At 34.0% G+C, this 20408-nt stretch overlaps 1 protein-coding gene across 6 annotated transcripts in view; it reads left to right on the top strand.

Annotated features, from left to right (window-relative positions):
• LOC141450533 (uncharacterized) overlaps positions 1 to 20408 on the top strand; it is a 248211-nt gene that overhangs the window by 63702 nt on the left and 164101 nt on the right. The window lies entirely within an intron of this gene.

The raw sequence follows: 20408 nt of genomic DNA, 5'->3' as shown, positions 1-20408 counted from the left end.
CTCGCACTATGGTGATTTAAATTGCTTTACATATTTTCTCGCCCCCAGCGCTGCAGGCAACCCAGAACTTCAGGTTGCCTCTCATTTATAAATATTTAACCAAACTAAGTCTCACGGTTAAACTAAGTATCTTAAATGGAATTCATGATAGGTAGCTTTCAACAATTGTTGTTCACACTTAGGATATTTATAGATATTAAAAATAATTTCATAAAAGAAATTTATGGATGTACGTGATAACCTTTTTCTTTTGATAGCCTACATTTAATTGCTCTTGCGATAAGTTGACAGATTCTTATTTCTTAAGATTTATGAAAAGATATCCATAATTAATTTAATTGTTCTAATTAAGATTATTTTTTATTTCCTATTGTAATTGTTATGATTCATTATTTATATTGTGTTGTGGTTATTATTATATATCTATTTATATCATGCAATTATCTCCGGGTTAAACTACTCGGTTAATAAGAGTTCTTAGATTTGGTACCTCATAGAACCTTTCTTATGATTGAATACTTGGAGCGATGTTATAAGTTGGGTTCTTACTTTTATCTTGCGTTAAACTTACTTTCTGTAGTAAATAAATTAGTTAAGATTTGTTGGCCTACGGCTTTTAGGTCTTTGGATTCGTAGTTAAGGGCCTGTGACCGCAATCCTACATAAATGTTACTGCATTGAATCATGACTCTGTAGCTAGTCTAAAAATAGATCCACCGCGGCAAGTTTTAAGAGAATCTTGGTTGTTGGCAGATTTGGGGATCGTGGGAGATCGCCTTCGAATTGTGCTGCCTGGTAATGTTTATTTTGCGGCCAAACGAGTAAAAATATCGCCAAACGCAGCTTACAAATCTAATGTTAACCACTTATGTAAGAGGAATTGAAACAAAAAATTGAGGAATACCCGATTGAAGTTTGAGTTTGAGTTTGAAAAGTTTATTTACAATTTAAAAACAGTTATACAAATAAATATTCAAAAGGAGGTTTCAGGCTGCATAGGCCTATATGTATACTCTCAACAACCATGATTTTTACTTTGATAAATAGTCCAGACTTAATATAAGGCACAAAAACATTTAAAAAAACCTTACAACCTAGAGTTAAATTATAGCAGGATATGTTTTAGCCTTTTGTGCTTATATTTTTTATAACTAAGTGAACTTAAGCTGTAGTCTACAATACTTTTTACATTCGGGCAGGGACTGTTTATACAGAAAATTACAAATTTTTCCGTGGCCCTTTAGATAAATGTAGACACGCTGGCGACATCAAGTGCTACATGCATGAGGTCTATGGGTGTCCACCGGGGATATGACCCAACTAGCTTTAAGCATTTGTTTTGGACTCTTTGTAGCTTCCCGTAGTTGGTACGACAAATATTGGGCCACACAGAGGCTGCATGTAAGAGCACTGGACGGATATAAAGATAATAAACTAGTTTTTTATTAGAAAATCTATGTTAGAGTTGTGGTTTAACAGAGCAAAGAGACTGCACATAATTCCTACCGCTTTATCGCACACTGAGTTTATGTGTTTTGTGAAATTTTAATCTGGAGTCGTAACACCAACCCGAGGTATTTAACTTCCTTACTCTACGGAAGGGAGTTACCATTAATTTGGACAAAACTATTCACTACCGGCCTACGGCGAGTAAACAAAATAACATTGTGTTTTGGCATGGTTTGGCCTTATTTTCCATTTTGTGAAATATTTGAAACTTTTTTCAAGGGCTATCGATAAAAGTTTGGCTATTGCGTCAACTCTGAATGAAGAAATAAAGAACGTAGTATCATCAGCAAAAATTGAGCAGCTAGATTTGAGTTTCAGCTTGGTGATGTCATTATTAAAAATATTGAAAAGTGTAGGCCCCAGGACTGAGCCTTGGGGGGGGGGGACTCCAGCTTTAATTAACCTCAGACCTGAAACTGTGCTACCGAGTGCGATGATGAATTTTCTTTTAGTTAAATAGCTTTTAACAAAGTAAATTAGATGATTGAAGTTTATTTCCTCGAAGTACAGATGCAGCAAGTACTGCTTAAATTTGAGCTTGTGCACTAATGTTCTAACTCTTAAGCTCTGTGTGTGATTGTGGTCGAATTGATGTGGGTCAAGGTCAGTATAGTTCACTTTATCTGTGCTATAAATGTTTTTTTATCTTCTACCCAATAATCGTTTATTTTTTAAATTTTAGATAAACAATTCGATCAATGTGTTGATGCTTGAAATGATGCAGCGCTAATTTAGTTTAGATGTGTTGGCCAAATAACTAGAATGCAAGCCTAAATCTAGTTCTAGTAATCTTCTTTGGCCTGGTTACATTACATTAAGAAAAGAACTAAGTACCTTACCTATGCGGAAGAGTTTGATATAAAAAGAAATAGCCGTAATTTCCACTGACAGTTATTTTAATGTCTGTTCCATTAGGCTTGTCTAATTTCCTAGACACCCCGCAATAATGCTGCTTCTTACTCCCTTATCCACCGTTCTGATTTACACCGTTGCATTTACATTTCCTCAACATACTTCTTTTTTATGGGTTTCTGGGCGTAAGTGTGAGATAATGTTGCTATGGAGATTAAATCATCCTCAATATACTAATTTTAAAAGAATATATTCTTTATTACCGATTCCCTTGAAATAAAAATGAACTTGTTCTATATTTCATCATTTTATTGGCCATCACATCTTAGATGATGTTGATATTAGTCCAAAAAAACTTGTAAGCTAACAGTAATTATATTTCCCTAATAATATTATGTATTGGAAATATGGTTGAGTCAATGTTGCAAATATTTCATAGAGATAAAATTAGGCGTGATATTACTCTACATTATTGTAAAATTAAATCCTAGAACATGTTCCTTGGATATAGAAAGATATAATTTTTCGTCTTGAGTGGGAATTTTGAATGGAAAATGAGAAACTTTGATAACATGTAGGTTTAAAAAAAAAATCAATTTCCTTGATAAAAAAAAATCAAAATTAGATCTCTATGATCTGTCTCACAGTAACAGAAAAAATGAAGCAAATTGCAAGTATTATGAAAATGATATTGTTTATGAGTCAGAAATTCGCTATATCAATTGCGTCATGAATTGTGTACAGAAATTTATAAATATTTTCGTTTCACTACTTCAGCAACATTATTAGATTAGATTAGATTAAATTAGGGTGGCCTCAAGGCCTGCGCCACCGCGACCCCTATGGATCTATTGTGGCTCCCCGGCTTTAGAGCTCACCCTCCAGACCCGTACGTTTAATCAGACTCTTAATTCTGGAGAGTGGCTCCTGGGTAAAGCTCTCAGGCCTTGGTTTTTCCTCCCCGAGAAGTAACATCCTTAGCCATACGAGCCCCTCACACTGACACAACACGTGCAGTGCCGTTTCCTCCTCTTCCTGACAGAACCTACCAAGGCTATCATCTGCCAGGCCCATGCGATGCATGTGCTTTCTGAGCCTGCAGTGGCCCGTTAATAGGCCTACAATTATCCTTATGGCCCCACGGCCTTGACGGATTAATTCTGCGGTCAGTCTCGGCGAATAGCCTCTGATGAACTCCTTCGCCTGTCTCAGCCCAGTGGTGGCAAGCCACCACTCCTGAACCTTACTCTGCACCCATACATTGATGGCCGCAGACTTAACACATTTCGAAACCCCAAAGCAGGGCTCCGGGCCGACGAAGTGTCCCGCAGAGCCTTCCCGGGGCCAATAAATCTGCCACTTCGTTCCCCTTGTGTCCTGAATGACCAGGTACCCAAACTAGAAAGACCTTATTCTGGTCACTAATTTCCTTCAGGGCACCCAGACAGTCCCAAACCAGCCTTGAATTGACCTGGTAGGAAGTAATTGCCCGTAGAGCGGCCTGACTATCCGAGAAAATTACGACCTTAGAGTTAATAATTCTTCGCCCTTTAATCTCAGTAGCACAGAACCTAATTGCAGCTAGCTCAGCCTGAAAAACTGTAGCTAGTTTTCCTAGGCTAACCGAAAAGCTACATTTCGGTTTCGCCCCGTACACTCCCGCTCCTACTCCCTCCTCCATCTTGGAGCCATCTGTGTACCACATTGAATCTCCCACATCTGGGGTTCCACTTTTCCAAGCCTCCCGGTCCCCAATACAGACTTTGAAAGGCTTGTTGAAGTTATATTTGGGAGTCATAAAGTCCGAGGGCAGGCCCAGAATTGTCAGCAACATTATAAAATACTCTTCTTGCTTTAAAGAAAATCAAAACAAAAATCTTTTCATTAGGGGAGCTTTCGTAGAAATATTTATAAAGTATTTGAAATTCCTGACGATCAGTTTTCTGTTTAACTTTGTGGACATCCTAATTACAGAACAACTTTGAACACTAAGTAGCCAGTGATATGTGGCCAGAACAGAAATTAACTTATTTTTACAAATAGTTAATAAATGGATTTGAACTTTTTAAAATTCGCCAGACTTTTAATAACTGATTCACTACACTGTAATATAAATTACAAACGACCCACTCCAATTAAACTGCATAACAGTTCTGTCAGTTCACTTTTTGCTTATAATCTGGGCTGAACTGGAAGTGGAGCCGCCATTATTACATTTTTTTATATAATACTTGGGATGCTTGGGATTTTTTAAGAACATTCCACAAGAACTACGCAGTTCTTATTGGTTAATTAGGATTTGGTTAATTTGATGTGCCTTTCTTATTGACTGGTATCTAGGTTGCATCTAAACGGAATACCTAATTTGAATTTTCTGAGATGTTAAAGTTTTGAATCACGCTGACCACATACACATTCTATGTAGAGAAAAGAAAAATATTGATATATGTCCAGAGAAGCGATTTCCAAGGATGACTTACAATATACGAGGTATGTTCAAAAAATAAGGTGAATTTTCAAATTTCGCGGGCTACGTACATTCGAATTTCGATTGTTTTTTTTTTTTTTTATGTTGGTACACTTGTCTCGAACATATTTTCAAAGTTGTAGCTATATAGCATGTTTAGTTTGTATGTTAGAGGCATAAATAAGACAAGTGTTTTGCGAGTTCGGCGATTTTCTTCTGTCGAAAAAATGGATCAACGAATTTGCATCAAATTTTGTGTAAAAAAATGGAATTAAGTGCTCAAAAACACTTGAAATGTTGAGAGTGGCGTACGGTGAGAGTACTCTGTGTCAAAAAAAAATGTTTACAACTGGTACAAGCTTTTCACAGAAGGTCGAGAAGATGTGAATGACGACGCTCGCCCTGGACGCCCCAGCACATCAACAACCGATGAAAATGTTGAGAAGAATCGTCAAATCACAATTAGAGAAATTGCTGAGGCTGTCGGCATATCGGTTGGCACATGTCCTTCAATTTTTTTCGGAAATTTTGGGCATGAAGCGTGTAGTAGCGAAGTTCGTTCCAAAATTGCTGAATTTTGATCAAAAAAACCGTCGCATGAGCATCGTTCAGGAATTGTTGAATGACATTATCATGTCTCAGCCACCGTATTCACCAGATTTGGCGCCCTGCGACTTTTTCCTGTTCCCATGATTGAAGAGACCCATGAAAGGACGGCGATTTGCGACGATTGAGGAGATAAAAACCGAATCGCTGAGAGAGCTCAAGGACATACCAAAAAGTGCTTATCAGAACTGTTCCGAGGATTGGAAAAATCGCTGGCACATATGTATTATATCTGAGGGGGACTACTTTGAAGGAGACAAAATAAAAATCGATGAATAAATAAATATTTTTTAAGAAAAATGAAAATTCACCTTATTTTTTGAACACACCTCGTATGTATATATTCAAAGAAATAATGTACACATTTCATAAAGTTTAAAATCAGACAAAAAAAATACCTAATATGGCAAAATGGATACAAAACCTTTTGTTGAAAATTTAAGAATGTTGTGAAGAAAGAAATGTTCTAATAATTAGCTTTGATAAGTGCATTTGTGTGAGTAAGAGGGGAAAGAGAGATAGAGAGAGGCCGATTAATGATATGCAAATATTTTCTGTAGTTTCAATAAAAACTTTTGCCATTTCGTCCAATCTAATGACTAGCGCAATCGCCTTTGGTGTGAGAATGCTGGGTATGAAGAGCTCAGTCTCCACCATAATTACCGAACCCTTCACCAACTCTTAAGCACCCAAAACAACTTTTTAAAGGTAAAAAAAGAAAACTTCCATAGCCATTAGATGCAGAAAATGCTAGCTTCTTGCAGTTTGCCGTATCCCTAAGGACTGGGGTTTTTGCTAAAAGCCTAAAGAACTCATTTCTCTTTGACTACAGTTTGTTGATTGCATTTTGTAATTTGTGTAATGATAGAATTCTTGATACTTCGTATATTAATCTGAAATTCCCCAACGATCAGAAACCGTTCAACTTTGTGAGCAACGTAATTACCAAACAACCTTCAATACTATTTTTTTTTGGTTTAATGGACCCCAATTATTAATACTTCTATCATTTTGTTAAGTTATTATGCCAGAATAAAGAATTATTAGTTAAGTATTTTCGTCAGAGTATTAAAACTATATTAAAACTGTCCGGTAGGACAGTTGTATAAGGGTTGACCATCAAAAACTGCACGAAAAAGTGTAACGTTGAAAAACACCCAACTTTGACAATTTTTTTCTATTTTTCTATAAAAGATAAAATTCCCAAATTTTCTTTATAATATAGGGCAAATCCTCCTTTATAACTGTAATTTTTTTGCAACCACCCAGATCTAATAGGTTTCGAGAAAAAAGTTGCCGAAAATGAGCAAAAACGGCTTTTTCAAAAAATGTTCTTGTTCTTGTTCTTCTTCTTCTTCTTCTTCTTGTTCTTGTTACCTTTTTTGTAAACAACGTAGCGCCTAAACGCGTGAACCGATTTTCATGAATGAGGTGTCATTCGATTCGGAATTTTATGTAGATGTGCCTTTTGGGGGTCTCGGCCCTGTACATCGAATGGGAGAGGAGTTAGCCCCCTTTATGTAAGGCCCCCTCCAAAATTATTATTACTAATTACTCTGTAAATCTTGGCCCGATTTTGATAAAATTTGGTAGGATGATAGGGTTAGGGCTCCCCTACCTAACAATAAAGCGACGATCTGCTCTTACACTTGTTAAGGGGAAGTATAGCAATCGTTTCAAATTATCGACACGTGAACCGATTTTCATGAATGAAGTGTCATTCGAATCGAAATTTTGTACAGATTTGTACTTTAAAAGTCTCGACGCTATGCCTCATAAGGAGGGGAGTTCGCCCCACCCAAATAAGGCCCTTTCTAAAACTATTATTACCAATATTTCTACAAAGCTTAGTCCGATTTTGATAAAATTTAGCTCAAATAAAGTGGTTAAAGCTCCTCTACGTGGCTGTGAAGTGCCATCATGCTCTTACACCTACTAAGAGGAAGTACTGCAATCGTTAAAATTATCAATGAGTGAACCGATTTACATCAATGAATTGTCGTTCGATTCAAAATCTTTGCCTTTTAGGGAGAAGTACTGTAATCGCAGTTTATTTTTCTTGCTCCTCTTAAAAGGAAGTACTGAAATCGCAGTTTAATTTTGCTATTTACGTACAAATACCTTCCTATTTTATTCAAAACGCTTTCTCAAAAAAATGGTAATTGAGGATGGTTTGGGGACCGCAACTATAATCATTCTTTAAAAAGATCTCTCCAGTGGTAGTTACGGTTCCGATTTAACACCTTATCAGGTTATAATGATAGAATAGCTTATTCCAAATTTTAAAAAATCTGTAAAGCAGACGTAACTTTGCAAATAGACAAAAAGGAAAATCTATCCAAAAGGTACAAAAATCTCCTTAACAAAAACTTACAGTTTTAAAAGTTAAGTATAAGGGTTGATTAAACGCCAAAAGGTACACAAATCAGCAGTTCCCAACATTTCATTAATACTTCATTGATATAATTTAAGTAATTTTACTGCATTAACTTTTCCTTCACATTTTTTAGAATTTATTAGATGTCACAGACCCTTATGCTGGCCAGTTCATTCATAATATTTTTTTATTATAATTATGATAAAATGAGTGATGAATTATTCTGAGTAGTCACATATACATGCATGTTAAAGTAGAAAAAAACAAAGTTAGAGTCGGCCACTTTTTAAATTTCAATCACGGAGGATTCAAAACAATATTTCAGTCTTAAATTCGTCTTACCGAAATATTCGTGAGCACAAATAACATACATTTAATAACAAGTAGATTATTCAACAATATTTACTCATTTCTCAATTGTAATTTAATTTAGTCCCCCTAATTTTACTTATGGTAAAATACTGGAATAATTAGCTGTCCTAAAAATATGCATATCTTTATTTTCTTTATTTTATATTACATATATATAACATTGTGGGAAGAACACCTAGATTGAGAATGTAATTGAAGAAAACTATATTATTTGCGATAAAGCCAGATTATTTATTACTTATTATTACAAACGTTTGACTACAACATAAAATAACAATTACTTTAATCGAAGAATGAACTTAAACCAATGATTTTTATTTAAAAATAAAAATAAATGCATAAAATCATTGATGTAAAAAAAGTTTATGAATTTTTTAGCCTCTTATTTTTTTTATATTTTTTATAACGTTTTCTTTTTCACCTGTGATTAATAGTTTGATTATTATAGATAAATAGATATTACAGTCAATCTAAGTTAAATGGTGTGCTACTTGAGTAAATATTTTGTAGACGAAAATGGCCAGCATAAGGGTCTGTGACATCTAATAAATTCTAAAAAATGTGAAGGAAAAGTTAATGCAGTAAAATTACTTAAATTATATCAATGAAGTATTAATGAAATGTTGGGAACTGCTGATTTGTGTACCTTTTGGCGTTTATCAACCCTTATACTTAACTTTTAAAACTGTAAGTTTTTGTTAAGGAGTTTTTAAATATAATTAGATTGAAACGAGAAGGATGTTGACCTCTTTGTGGTTGAGATTTCACGCAAATTAACTCTCAGAATATTATAATTACTATAATATTTTTATACTTATTTATATCAGCGTGAAGATAAACTGCCTGAAGCTAAAAAGAAAAGTGAAAACATTTGATTCTACTTGATTTAAATAAAGAATGATTTCTTTTCTTATTTTCCACCTCCATTTTCTTATTTTCAACTTACATTCGATTTCCCACTACTTTTCGTTTTTCTTTTGAAATGTCTTACCATCATATCAGTTTAAACATCGTCTCCATCGAAGTAGTCACCTTGCACAGCTTTCTGATCACGTTGTTCTTGAACGTCGCTCTTGAAGTCGTCTTTTGTTGAAGCGATTTTGTTGAAAACAGTTGGAAACTCCTTCCAACATGGAATAAATCTGCAGTTGCTACTAATACTAAGTGAGTTGACCGTGAAAGCGATAACGGATTCCGCATGTTGAGAAAGAATAAAGTGATAAAGATGTGCAACAGTCCTCCTCAAGCCTCTTAATTCTTCGCGCATTCTTCTGATCGTTTCGTCGAATATTATACCTCAACGTTTGTTTTGAAGATTGTTCGCAAATTATTGAATACAAAATCTATGAATATGTTTTATACTTCAGAGAATTACTATGGTGAGTTGCTTTCTTTCAAAAGCTCATAACCCGAGGGACTAATAATGAAACTATTGTTTTTAGAAATTCTTTCAACCATTAGAATTGCAATGCCATAGCTGCAGATTAGTGGCGCTAATAGTCTTTTCCAGCTGGTTGACATTTCTATTTATGAGCCTCTACTGCAGAGTTGAATGCAGTTCTGCGGAGTTCTCTCTTTGTTTATTCATGTTTCTTTTTTTTATGTGGAAGTTGTCATTTGTTTTATTACTTTTACAGCAATGCTATTTTGTAAATGTTTTTCTTGTCTTTACGTGTATCTTGCACAAGTCGATAGTTCACACCGAAGGTATTTATCATGAACAAGATATCGTACCATGGCGACTATTCTCTCAGTCATTTGTAGCCCACTCGGTATCGCTTCTAAATTTTGAAATCACAATGTTTACAATTCAAGAATGAATGAATTAGTTACAATTTTTTTTAAAAAAAGAATTACATTTTATTTACTCTAACTCTTTAGTTTCTTGTCAAATGTTAGACATTTTCAGTGCGAGATTAAGTTCGAGAAATCTGGCAGCCGTAAGAAGTGTTGGCTGATACTAAATAGCGTAGAATATGAATTTAGTTTTTCAGAAATTGCATTTCTGATACCGATGGAAATATCATTCAGATTAGGGTTGAGATCTTTTCTTTCGATAGAAAGCATCTCTAAAGAGCTAGCCTTTCTTGTGACATCAGCTTTTATAAGTCTTCATCAAATAATAGTAACAAAAATCATATTAATTTTGAATAAGTAACATATAAGTAAACTCTAATTTCTATTCGCTTAAAGTAATAAATTTGAAATATAATCCATTCATGAAAGAGATTAACTCAGCGGCTAGGATATTACGGGTACGAATCCACTTGCCCTTAGAGCCCTGTTCCAGCTCACTGTCCGGTGATGGACATGATGTAACGAGAAAGGCCGAAGGACGTCGGAGTACAGGAAAAAAATTCAGCCACCAATGACTTCAAATGCTGACCTGCTATAAACAAGTAAATTTATCCAAACATAATGCTTTTGAAGCCTCTCATAGTCGAACATAATATTAATCTTGCAGATTTTCTTTAAAAGTTCTTCATCCAAAATCAAAAGAAATTTTCTCAATTTTCCCTGATCTAGTGTTTGTAATCGTAATGTAATCCACGTAATTCTGAACCAATGACTTTATGTTACTTTAGCACAAGTCAGTCAAAAAATAAATGCAATGAAGCATTTCATTAAGATCTTGGTATTGTTTTTTCCTATTTGCAGAGTGCTGCAATATATTTTGCCGCATAATTCTAAATTCAGATTTTCAATGATGATTAAACACATTTTCTAAATCATCCCTAACGATTATAATGATGATCAGTCATAAATTAAAGCAATTTTTGTTTACATTTAATGGAATAATGCCATTATGAAATTACACACAACCGTTTTTGGCTGAGGATTGTGCCATCTATGCTTGAGGTGCCATTAGCTGGAAAAGTATCAGAAATATAACTGTATTTCTTACGACGACATTCTCCTGAAAAAAGAACTGACTGTTTTACATTTTTTTTTAAAGCGCTGCTTTTGTAAGGAAAGGCCAAAATTGATTTGCCAATACATTTTGCAACTCCTTGCTTCCATAGAGACATAAATAGAACTGTCTCCTTAGAGACAGTAATGACCGTGCTCCCAGAATCATAAGAATAAAATCGGTGTAACATTTTTCCAATTTAGTTCCTACACTTTATTTTCAGATTGTTCATAGTCTTAAATTTTAAAGGAGGACAATTAACTGGAAATGAATTAAAGGTGTATGGTAACATCGTATCAAATAGATACAGTTACTGAGGTTGGCAATGTGAAGAACCAAGATAGGGAGATTCTCGACCGACAATCAGAGCTCAGTGGGCAGACCCGTGGCAGCTATAGGTGCCAGATTAAACTCGAACAAGTGCCAAGTCTAAATGTAGTCGCCACCTGACCCATGCTATCCAACACTGGAAATATCTGAGGGGCAACGTCTGTCCAGCAAAGTGTATTGGGTCTATTCAAGGTCCCTTAAACACTCCACATTATCCTTTAAAATCTCTGGAAAATTTATTTTCTCTTATAAATTATTTTCTTGCTACTTCAGTAGAATCTCATCTAGTTGTCATTCAAATAATCTTGAAACATATTAAAAACCTATATATTTACTTTGTTTCATTTTCGTTGCGTGAACGTAGAAGTCAGAAGTGTACGTATAATTGAAAGAATTCCAAGTAAGTTATTTGATTGCGGATCTCTATGCGTTTTATTAGAATAATTTCGCATTTGTGGAGAATGAAGTCAAAGTTTTCTCCTAAGAAACAAAATTATGTCCAACGAAACATCTGGCTTAGATTATCAAATGTAATTTAAGAAGTTTGGTCTTGAAACTGGAGTAAACAGAAAATGTAGTGTTTCGAGAAAAGTAATTTGCTCGTAAAGCGGTGCACAGGCAAGGGAAAGAGAAAACAGTGTTTGAGAAACGATGATGATTAGGTAATACTCGAAGCTATCCAATTGAGACAAAAAAAAATGCATTATTGTTGAACACTAGTAAGGAGTTACAGAGCAAATGCAGTGTTCAAGAAAAATGTAACTTGCATCTGTTTTCTATTTAACCCTAACCTCTGTATCCTTTAAAGTATTTTCGACGTTCTGTTCATTCCAGTTACTGCTGGTTGGATGCCTTCATTGTTATCGTAGTTTAAGAAGACATCTTAAACACAATGTGGCTCTGTGGCTCGTACCAAAATCTTGTAGAGTTCATTGAGGTAGAGAAGAAAAACTTACATTTATCCAATGAGGGTTTGGGCAGATTTGACTCAGGTTTGACGGTGTATTCAGGTTTACTCAAGGCGCGTCTTCGGAAAGTTCTCTCTAGTTAAAGACAGATCAAATTGTTATTCAGAGATTCAGGTTGTTTACCGTCAAAGTAACTGTTCGCAAACTTAGGGCTCAAGCCCAGGTCTGGATTTTTTGCCCTAGACTCGGCTTTTGGTGTTTTTAATTGTTGTGGCTGTATGGATTCACATGGAGCATAGTTAATTGTCCCTCCTCCGTAAATATAAGAAGAAAAAAACGTTTTTAGAGGAAGCCGTTTAAATAAATAACTGCCAGACTGTTTGGGTGGATGTTACTTTAATTAAAAATTCAACCCAGAACACTTTATACTTCAATCTATCTCTTTAGACAGTTTTAACGTAGACAGCAGATATTTTAATGTATCAATTTAATCCAGAAGCTCTTGCTAGTAATTTAAATGAGGTAATTTCCTTGTCTAATCTTATGGATGTGCGATGAAAGAAGCTGTTCTCTCGCGTACTCACATTAACACTGTTGCAGATATTGCCAAAAAAATTGACCCTTAAAGATTACGGACTAAGAAGAATCTTTAACTGGTGAATAAAGCACTAATTTAGCGCCAGTAGAATTCTATTACATTCTACCGAAACAGATTGTGTTCAGTTATCGATCTTGCTGCGACTTTTCAGCCCTTGTCCATCAGCATTTTTTAATTTGTTTAAAAATTGCATTAAGAATGATTGCCCTCCTTACTTGCAATGGTTCCATATATTTTTAATTTACCACCATTAACCAAACATTAGAAAATTTAAAAGAGATTCTAAATCTGAACAAAATAACAATTGGCTGCAAGTATATTGCGCAAAAAATCATTAAAGCACAAATCCGGTAAATAGTACAAATTAATGAAAGAGCCATCTTGGATTTCCAATACATCATCTATTGGTTATAAAAAGTGTAATATTTTTTGTTAATAAGTTAATACTCCGGGAGTATTCTTGACTTCTTGTGTTTGTGGTTGCAAATCAATAGATATGCAGATAGTTAGGACACTTTTCTAAGATCTTTGTTCGTGAAAACAATGAGCAGCTAGGTATTGTGTGCATGCAGGATGTTGAGCACGGTGAAATTGGTGTCAGATGCTGTTCCTGCCATCTGTCTAATGGCACGCATCAGTAATTATTGAACATTTCGGTGATGGACGATTGGTAGGCGTTTCTATCTATTTTGGTGTACCCTACTTGTATTCAATAATAACAGTGATTATTGCTATAGTATTATAGTGAGACGCTATGATATAATAACATCCTCCTCAATTTTAATAAACTCTTGTAATGGTGGTTAATTAAATTTAATTCATTTAATGTTTTTTGGAGTTTTATTTGGGATGGTAGAAGCTGCATGTGCTTGTTGCAAAAACAAAAATCTAATGAACTCTAAATTTAATATACTCGTAACTTCTTGCAACTTTTTAACCTAAATTTATCTTTTATTGCGAATAAAGATCTGTCTACCTGATATTTCATCAAAGTAAAAATCGTAAGTTGCTATTGTAAGCTGTTTAGGGAACAAAACATATTTTTGCTAATAAAGTTTATGATAAAATGCGCAATATACTTAGGTTTTAATTCGCATCCAATTGTTAATCTGTTCAGATTTAGAATCACTTGTAAATTTTCTAATGTTTGGTTATTATTGGTAAATTAAAAATATCCCAAGCAAGGAGTACGGCTATTAATAATGCTATTTCAAAGAAAGTTAAAAAATGATGGTGGCCAAGGGCTGTAAAATCGCTTTACAGTCCTTTTCTGTGCAGTATAATATAGAAGACACGGGAAGAAAGAGTTTAGTCCATTTTATAGATTTTTCAGGAGAGCCACTTTAAAGTTTGAAACGTTACAGTTTCAGTGTTTATTGAAATATGCTTTTGTAATTTATACAGTGCATTGAATGGACCATTCTTTAGTATTTCTTAAATGTATCAAACAAATATTTTTAAAAATTGGGGCCGATTATAACCCTCGAATCAGATTGTGAAAATAAGAATATAATGTAATATAGAGATCATATTTCACTATATAAACTCCATGCAACTCCCACTACAAAATTCTATTCATCTGTGAGTCTAGTCATCTATCATACAGGGTGTTCATGACTAATTGAGTTTCAGAAAATAATAATATTGTTTACAAATTTTCTGCTTTTATTTTGAATGCACTTATGTAAATTATAATGATTAATAAGTCAAACACATTTTAATGTCTTAACATTTTGTATCCTTATTTCAAATCACCTTGTATAACTTACAATAATGTTAACTAAATGGTTACTCATACAAACACATGTGTTTTGAATGGACTTCACCCTCTTTTTTCCGTGTAGTCTTCATGTCTCAAATATTATAACTTTTCAATTTTGGAAAATTATTCATTGTTAGAAAATGGATTCTCTAAAAAGCTGACAAAATTATTACTTATTTAATTTTACTTCCTAAGAACTTGTCTTTAAGCAGATGTCTATTGTAACAATAAGTTTTTAAAGTAGTTTTATGTGTGGTTACGTTGATTACAAATTAGGAGACTAATAAGGGATGATGCATTATATTCAGGTTAGATCTAGTTGGTACCACAAGATCTCTCATTTTGAAAACACCAGTTGGACCTGGCTACACATTATTGATACAGGACTTTTATTCTGTCACTTTTTTCATCTTGTTTTAACAATCCTTTTGCTGTTATTTTTCCGCTGACTGTTACAAACGTTGTTTTCTTGTGATAAAATTGAATTCAACTATTAATATTTAAAACAAAAAACGGCGAAAATTCTAAAGAAACGTGGTATATAATTATATACTCAATTGGATGAAAAAATAACTGCTAGTTTCAGTCATGATATATTTTTATTATGCCGAGCTTTCGACCTAGGGACTAGGTCATCTTCAGGGCTAATTGACATTGTAATATTTTACATCATTAAATGGTTGGTGTGCCTTCTGACTTGTCTGCTCATGGACGGAATTTGATAGGCCATGACTGAATGAATATATCATGACTGATACTGGCAGTTATTTTTTCATCCTATTGAAACTATGAATCATTCACCAAAAGTAATGAATAGTTGTATATAATGATATCTAAAAGGTTGTGGTATTTAGTGTGCACACAATTGATGTAACTAAATGTGCGTAAAGGTAACACAGAAGGACAAGGATATCTTAAAATAAAAATTATATAGGAAACCTTCATTGAGCTGTATCCCTTCCATACCCTTGGCACGAATTCATCTGCAATTTTTATTTTTAGGCTCTGCTCTCTTTGGTACGATTCTCATTCAACTATAATTTTTCCCAATTTAGTATTTAAATAGAAATTGTTTTTGTTTCTTTTTTTTCTGAAAGGGAAGTGGTCTTGTATTCTTTAAGGTTTCTGCATTTTTGGGGGTTCTCTTTACCTCCACTATACACTGACATCACTGGCACTGAGGCAGTACTGTTTGCTCAAGGGTAGTTGATGAGTTGGTCTAATTAAGTTTAGCTACCGGGCCAGTTCACTATACTGATCTTCCCTCAAAACGTTAGCAGCATGCGTAACATGAATTCCTTTATCAAGAAGATTAATGAATAACAGGAGCTTCTTGGTCAGTAAGAACCGAAATTTTGGTCTCTACTTTTCAGTCATAGTTTCTTTCTTTATTAAAATAACATTTTAGAAACGAACTTTTTACGACAACTCGTGTTTTGGAAGGTTGTCAGGACGAAAAGTGGTTATTAGGAAAGTTTTATATGTGAATTTTGAATTGAATATGTCTTAATTAAACTAAAAACCTAAATAGAAGTATAAAAGTATTCAGGTGGCGCCTCTGGCAGATAGGAAAAAATAACTGGAAGAGAGGAATAGCCTCGATTTGGAAACCTATCGATATTATTATCTAGTGTTGAAAATATTACTTTAATGGCTCTTGAGTAAGATACAGTTCTTTGACAAACATATACACGTTCAAATCAATGCGTTCTAAATATTCAGTTGATCAGATAATTGTTAGGTAAATGACATATTATTATTATTTAAAGAAAGATTTCTGGTGAAAACTTAATGGCAAACATTCGATTCTGACCAGTTTCGATTTAAGCGATCGATTTACCAGAATTGTAGTGTTTAGGTTCACTTGCGCTTCATCATGCACTAAATGCTGATACATTATCACTCACCATCCATATTTCTCAAAAGTGATCATTTATTTGGAGTAATTACTTATTGAAATTGTAATTAATGCAGTACCGAGAAAGGTAAAGGTTATTCATGGACAATTCAGTGAATTTTATTAGCAAATAAGTTCCTTAAAATATCAGAACAGCTATAAAATGTGTGGTATTTTATAATTTTTGCATAAAAGTAGCTTGAAAAACCTTATTTTTACCTTTCTTTTTATATTTCTCTATTATAAAATGTAATACCCTAAGAATATTCATGCTCATGGTAATTACTTGACTTCTTCTGGCCTTGCAAGAAATCAGTCTAATCATGGGAAAGATTGCATAATCTTCTTTTTCAGTTCGTCTTTTAGTTCAAGTCTTAATTAGTTTATTTAATTTTTTGCATCCCTTCAATGTTCATTAAATATTCAGCTTGCTTATAAACATGAGGTTCACCAGTGTGAGAATTGAATTGTGGGAGTCGACTTTCTGTCGGGTAGATTAGAGCCCAGACGTGGTCTAGCCAAAGCCACCACCATTGGGCACGATTTTATAAAGCAGTCAAACTCCAGTGGTGCCCCAAAAAAGCCTACAATTTGTGAATCAATCGGGCCGCATCATTTTCAGTAATGAATGCGATTTTTGTCTTTGTGAAGTGATTAGAGGTGAGAAGTTTACAAGGGTTGTCCATTCTTTTTTTGACTTTATTCAAAGTAATGTTATTGTGGACTATGCAGATGTGCCCAATATTGGGTTCATCCCACTGCAGATTAAATTTTAGAACAGTTTTGATATTCTTATTGAACCTCCTTATTGCTGCCTTCCTACAAGACAATGTAAGTTCTCTTATTGCAAGATTCTGAACCGATTAACTGCAAGAACAGTAGAAATTTTGCCTTTGGCACCTCTTTCTCTCTATATAAACCTAATAGTAAGGCGAGGGATACTTTGGTCGGTGATTAAGGAGTTTTCCCCAAATTGACAAACAACTTCGAGGAACTGTCACTTTCAGCACTCTTAAGTTGGATGAAATACGACAAAAGAACATTGATCGCAACTCAAAGTTAGCCTTCATTATACAGTTAACCATGATGACGTATTGCATTATTAAACTTCTTCAATAATTTGCATCCCCTCTCCTAATTGCAACCATACATTACGTACTAAATGCTGTGAAAGTTTTAAACCTTTAATTTTTCTACTTTTGGGTGAGGCAGGCACGCAGTTTTATATAGTCCATATTTCTTACTCATGACTAGTCAATAAATTAACTAGAAGCAGACTAGAAACTTTGGTACAAAGTATCAAAAAAAGAAGAAATTTAGCAATGCAGAAAGAAGTGATTGTCTGCTAAGTCTTAAAGTAACTAAACCTTTCGGCCCAGTGACGAAAAAAGACTCTTGATACTTCACGCCCAGCCATGCACAGCCAGGAAAGTAGATCGTTCTTTCAATTGTCTGTGAAGTATCACAATGTAGCTATGTTACAGCACTAGGATAGAGCACCAGTTAAACGGACTGATTATTATGAATGAATGTAGAAAGGTATTTGCGTTTAACAACTACGATTACTTCATTCAAAAGAGGTTGCAAATTAGACGAAGTTCAGAAGTACGTTTTTATGTTTCAATGAATATCAATTATTGCCTTATGTTTCTTCTCGATACTGTTGACTTCTCCTGAGAGCTCTATAAAAGTATAAGCTGCACTCTTTCTAGAATTTTCTAAAAAAATTTATAACCTAACAGAGTGATGGAGAACCTATGAAACGCGTGTCCAAAGGTGACACGCGTACTCATTTTGACAGAGACAAAAATTATTATATAATTTTAAATAATATAGAGATTAGTGGAGTACTTTGAAGAAATTACGGTAATAATTGAGAATAAGTATCTTGTAAACTTTCCTCAGATCAATTACCAGAAAGTGGGTCATTTAATAAATCTTTTTTTTTTTTTTACTGTGATTGCAAATATCAAAAAATTATAAATATTTCTGTATTGACACGGTACTAGTGGTTAGGTAGGGTTTTCCAAAATTTTGACACGCCATCACTGACCTAACGTATCATCTAATCAGGAACATCATCCCCTTTATTAGGATGTGATAAGTTTAAAAGTTACTTCAATAAATTTAAAGTAACCAGTACCATATTAAGCCGGCGTGTCAATCAATTCCATTGTAAACTGTTAAGATCTTCCGAGATAGACTGCACAGTCTGGTGTGCCATTTTTTCTGCAAAAGACTGACGCCGTATTCGCCTGATATTGTTTTACCCTCTGCTAGGTAACTAATTAGAATGTATTGCAATATTTTCTCAGGCGGGCGGGCACCATAAAACTTGAGGCTGTGTGAATAAGAAGCTTGTTCAGCTCAAAATCTTAAATAAGCTCCTGAGTAAAATACTTGCAGAAGATTATATTCCGTGCTCATTGTTTTTTTATATTTACTTAAAAAGCTTTGCAGCAACAAAAACGTTGGCAACAACCTAGTACAGGAGTTTGCAAATTGTTAGCGACGACAGGAAACTAGTGTTGCGGCTTGTTATTAAATAGCGGAAGGAAGTTCTATTTGCTAGAAGCGATTCAATTATCACTTAGATTGAAGTAGGAATTGAAATATATTTTCTGGATAATCTAATTGTTGTAATTAATAATTAATTGAGATTTTAATCTCAAATTTAGTTCACTATTTTAATAATTTAATTAAACCAATGCGCTGAAATTTCACATTACGAATTCCAAATATGTTTACAAACAAAGTTAGCTCTAGTGATGTCTGTCAGTATTAAAACCTCAAGGATGTTGGCTGTATGATGTAAGCATGACTAACTGGGAAACTGAATGTGTTTGATAGTGTTAGGCCCATCTGTACAGCACTGTGCATTGCATATTAAAAGGATTAGTCACTGTTTGGCTGATATGTATAATGGCGGATGACGGTTCTAAAAACAAATATTATCAATAAGCTCCATTTAATGACTTAATAAAAATGTTTTTTATTGCTTTAAGTGAGTAATCTTTTAATTAAAGTACATGTTATATGTTATATCATTATTGATTCATCAATATCAACTTACCAAGCCAAGCTTATATCATTAATTTTTTTTTTTTTAGACTAAAAAGAGACGCGCCTTAAATTAAAACAGTTATATATGTATATCGTGTTTTCTATAATTTAGTTCCCGAATTAAAAATACTTCCGTCGACTCTGATTTACTCACGTAGCAAGTTACTTGGCATTAACCACAAAATCTACATTGTGGATTTATGTACAGCTTTTTGCATAAAGTCTAGTGGAATTTGGATGTATAGTAGAGTAAAGAAACAAAAGATTTCCTGAGAGACTGCCAAGTCCACATCCAAGTGATTGTATCCATCAATTGCTTCTTCAGTTCTTAATATTACACATTACTAATTACTTACTTTTACAATCACGTGCACATTACATTACTAAGGTCTATTTGTATAAATTTATTCATTCCCATTATTTCCTGCTTGTCTCCAAATGTTTCGATTTGCTGTTTTGCACAAGACAGCATGAGCAAGTTTAGTAAACTGAGGCCGAAACAGATATTTTGGGTTGGTGAGAGCTTCGAAAAGTCATAGTAAACTGTTAATTATGCAGCTGCCAAGGAACCAATGCAACCGAACTTTCCAGGTTACTTAACCAGTAGGTTAAGTTGTTGAAGACTTGGTGAAAATACTTTTTTCTATCTGCTATTTTGCTATTTTCGTTTTATTTTGGAGGGAAAATAATTAGCAATTAATTAGACTCACGTCTTTTTTAGACTAATTAACCTTCTTGGTACAGCTATCTTTTGGA

Source organism: Rhodnius prolixus, unplaced genomic scaffold (genome assembly GCF_049639745.1).
Source record: "Rhodnius prolixus isolate KJV_2025 unplaced genomic scaffold, Rpr scaffold_2, whole genome shotgun sequence".
NCBI classification, from domain to species: domain Eukaryota; kingdom Metazoa; phylum Arthropoda; class Insecta; order Hemiptera; family Reduviidae; genus Rhodnius; species Rhodnius prolixus.
Note: the sequence above shows the minus strand (reverse complement) of the source record. Positions and strands in the feature narration are given on the sequence as shown.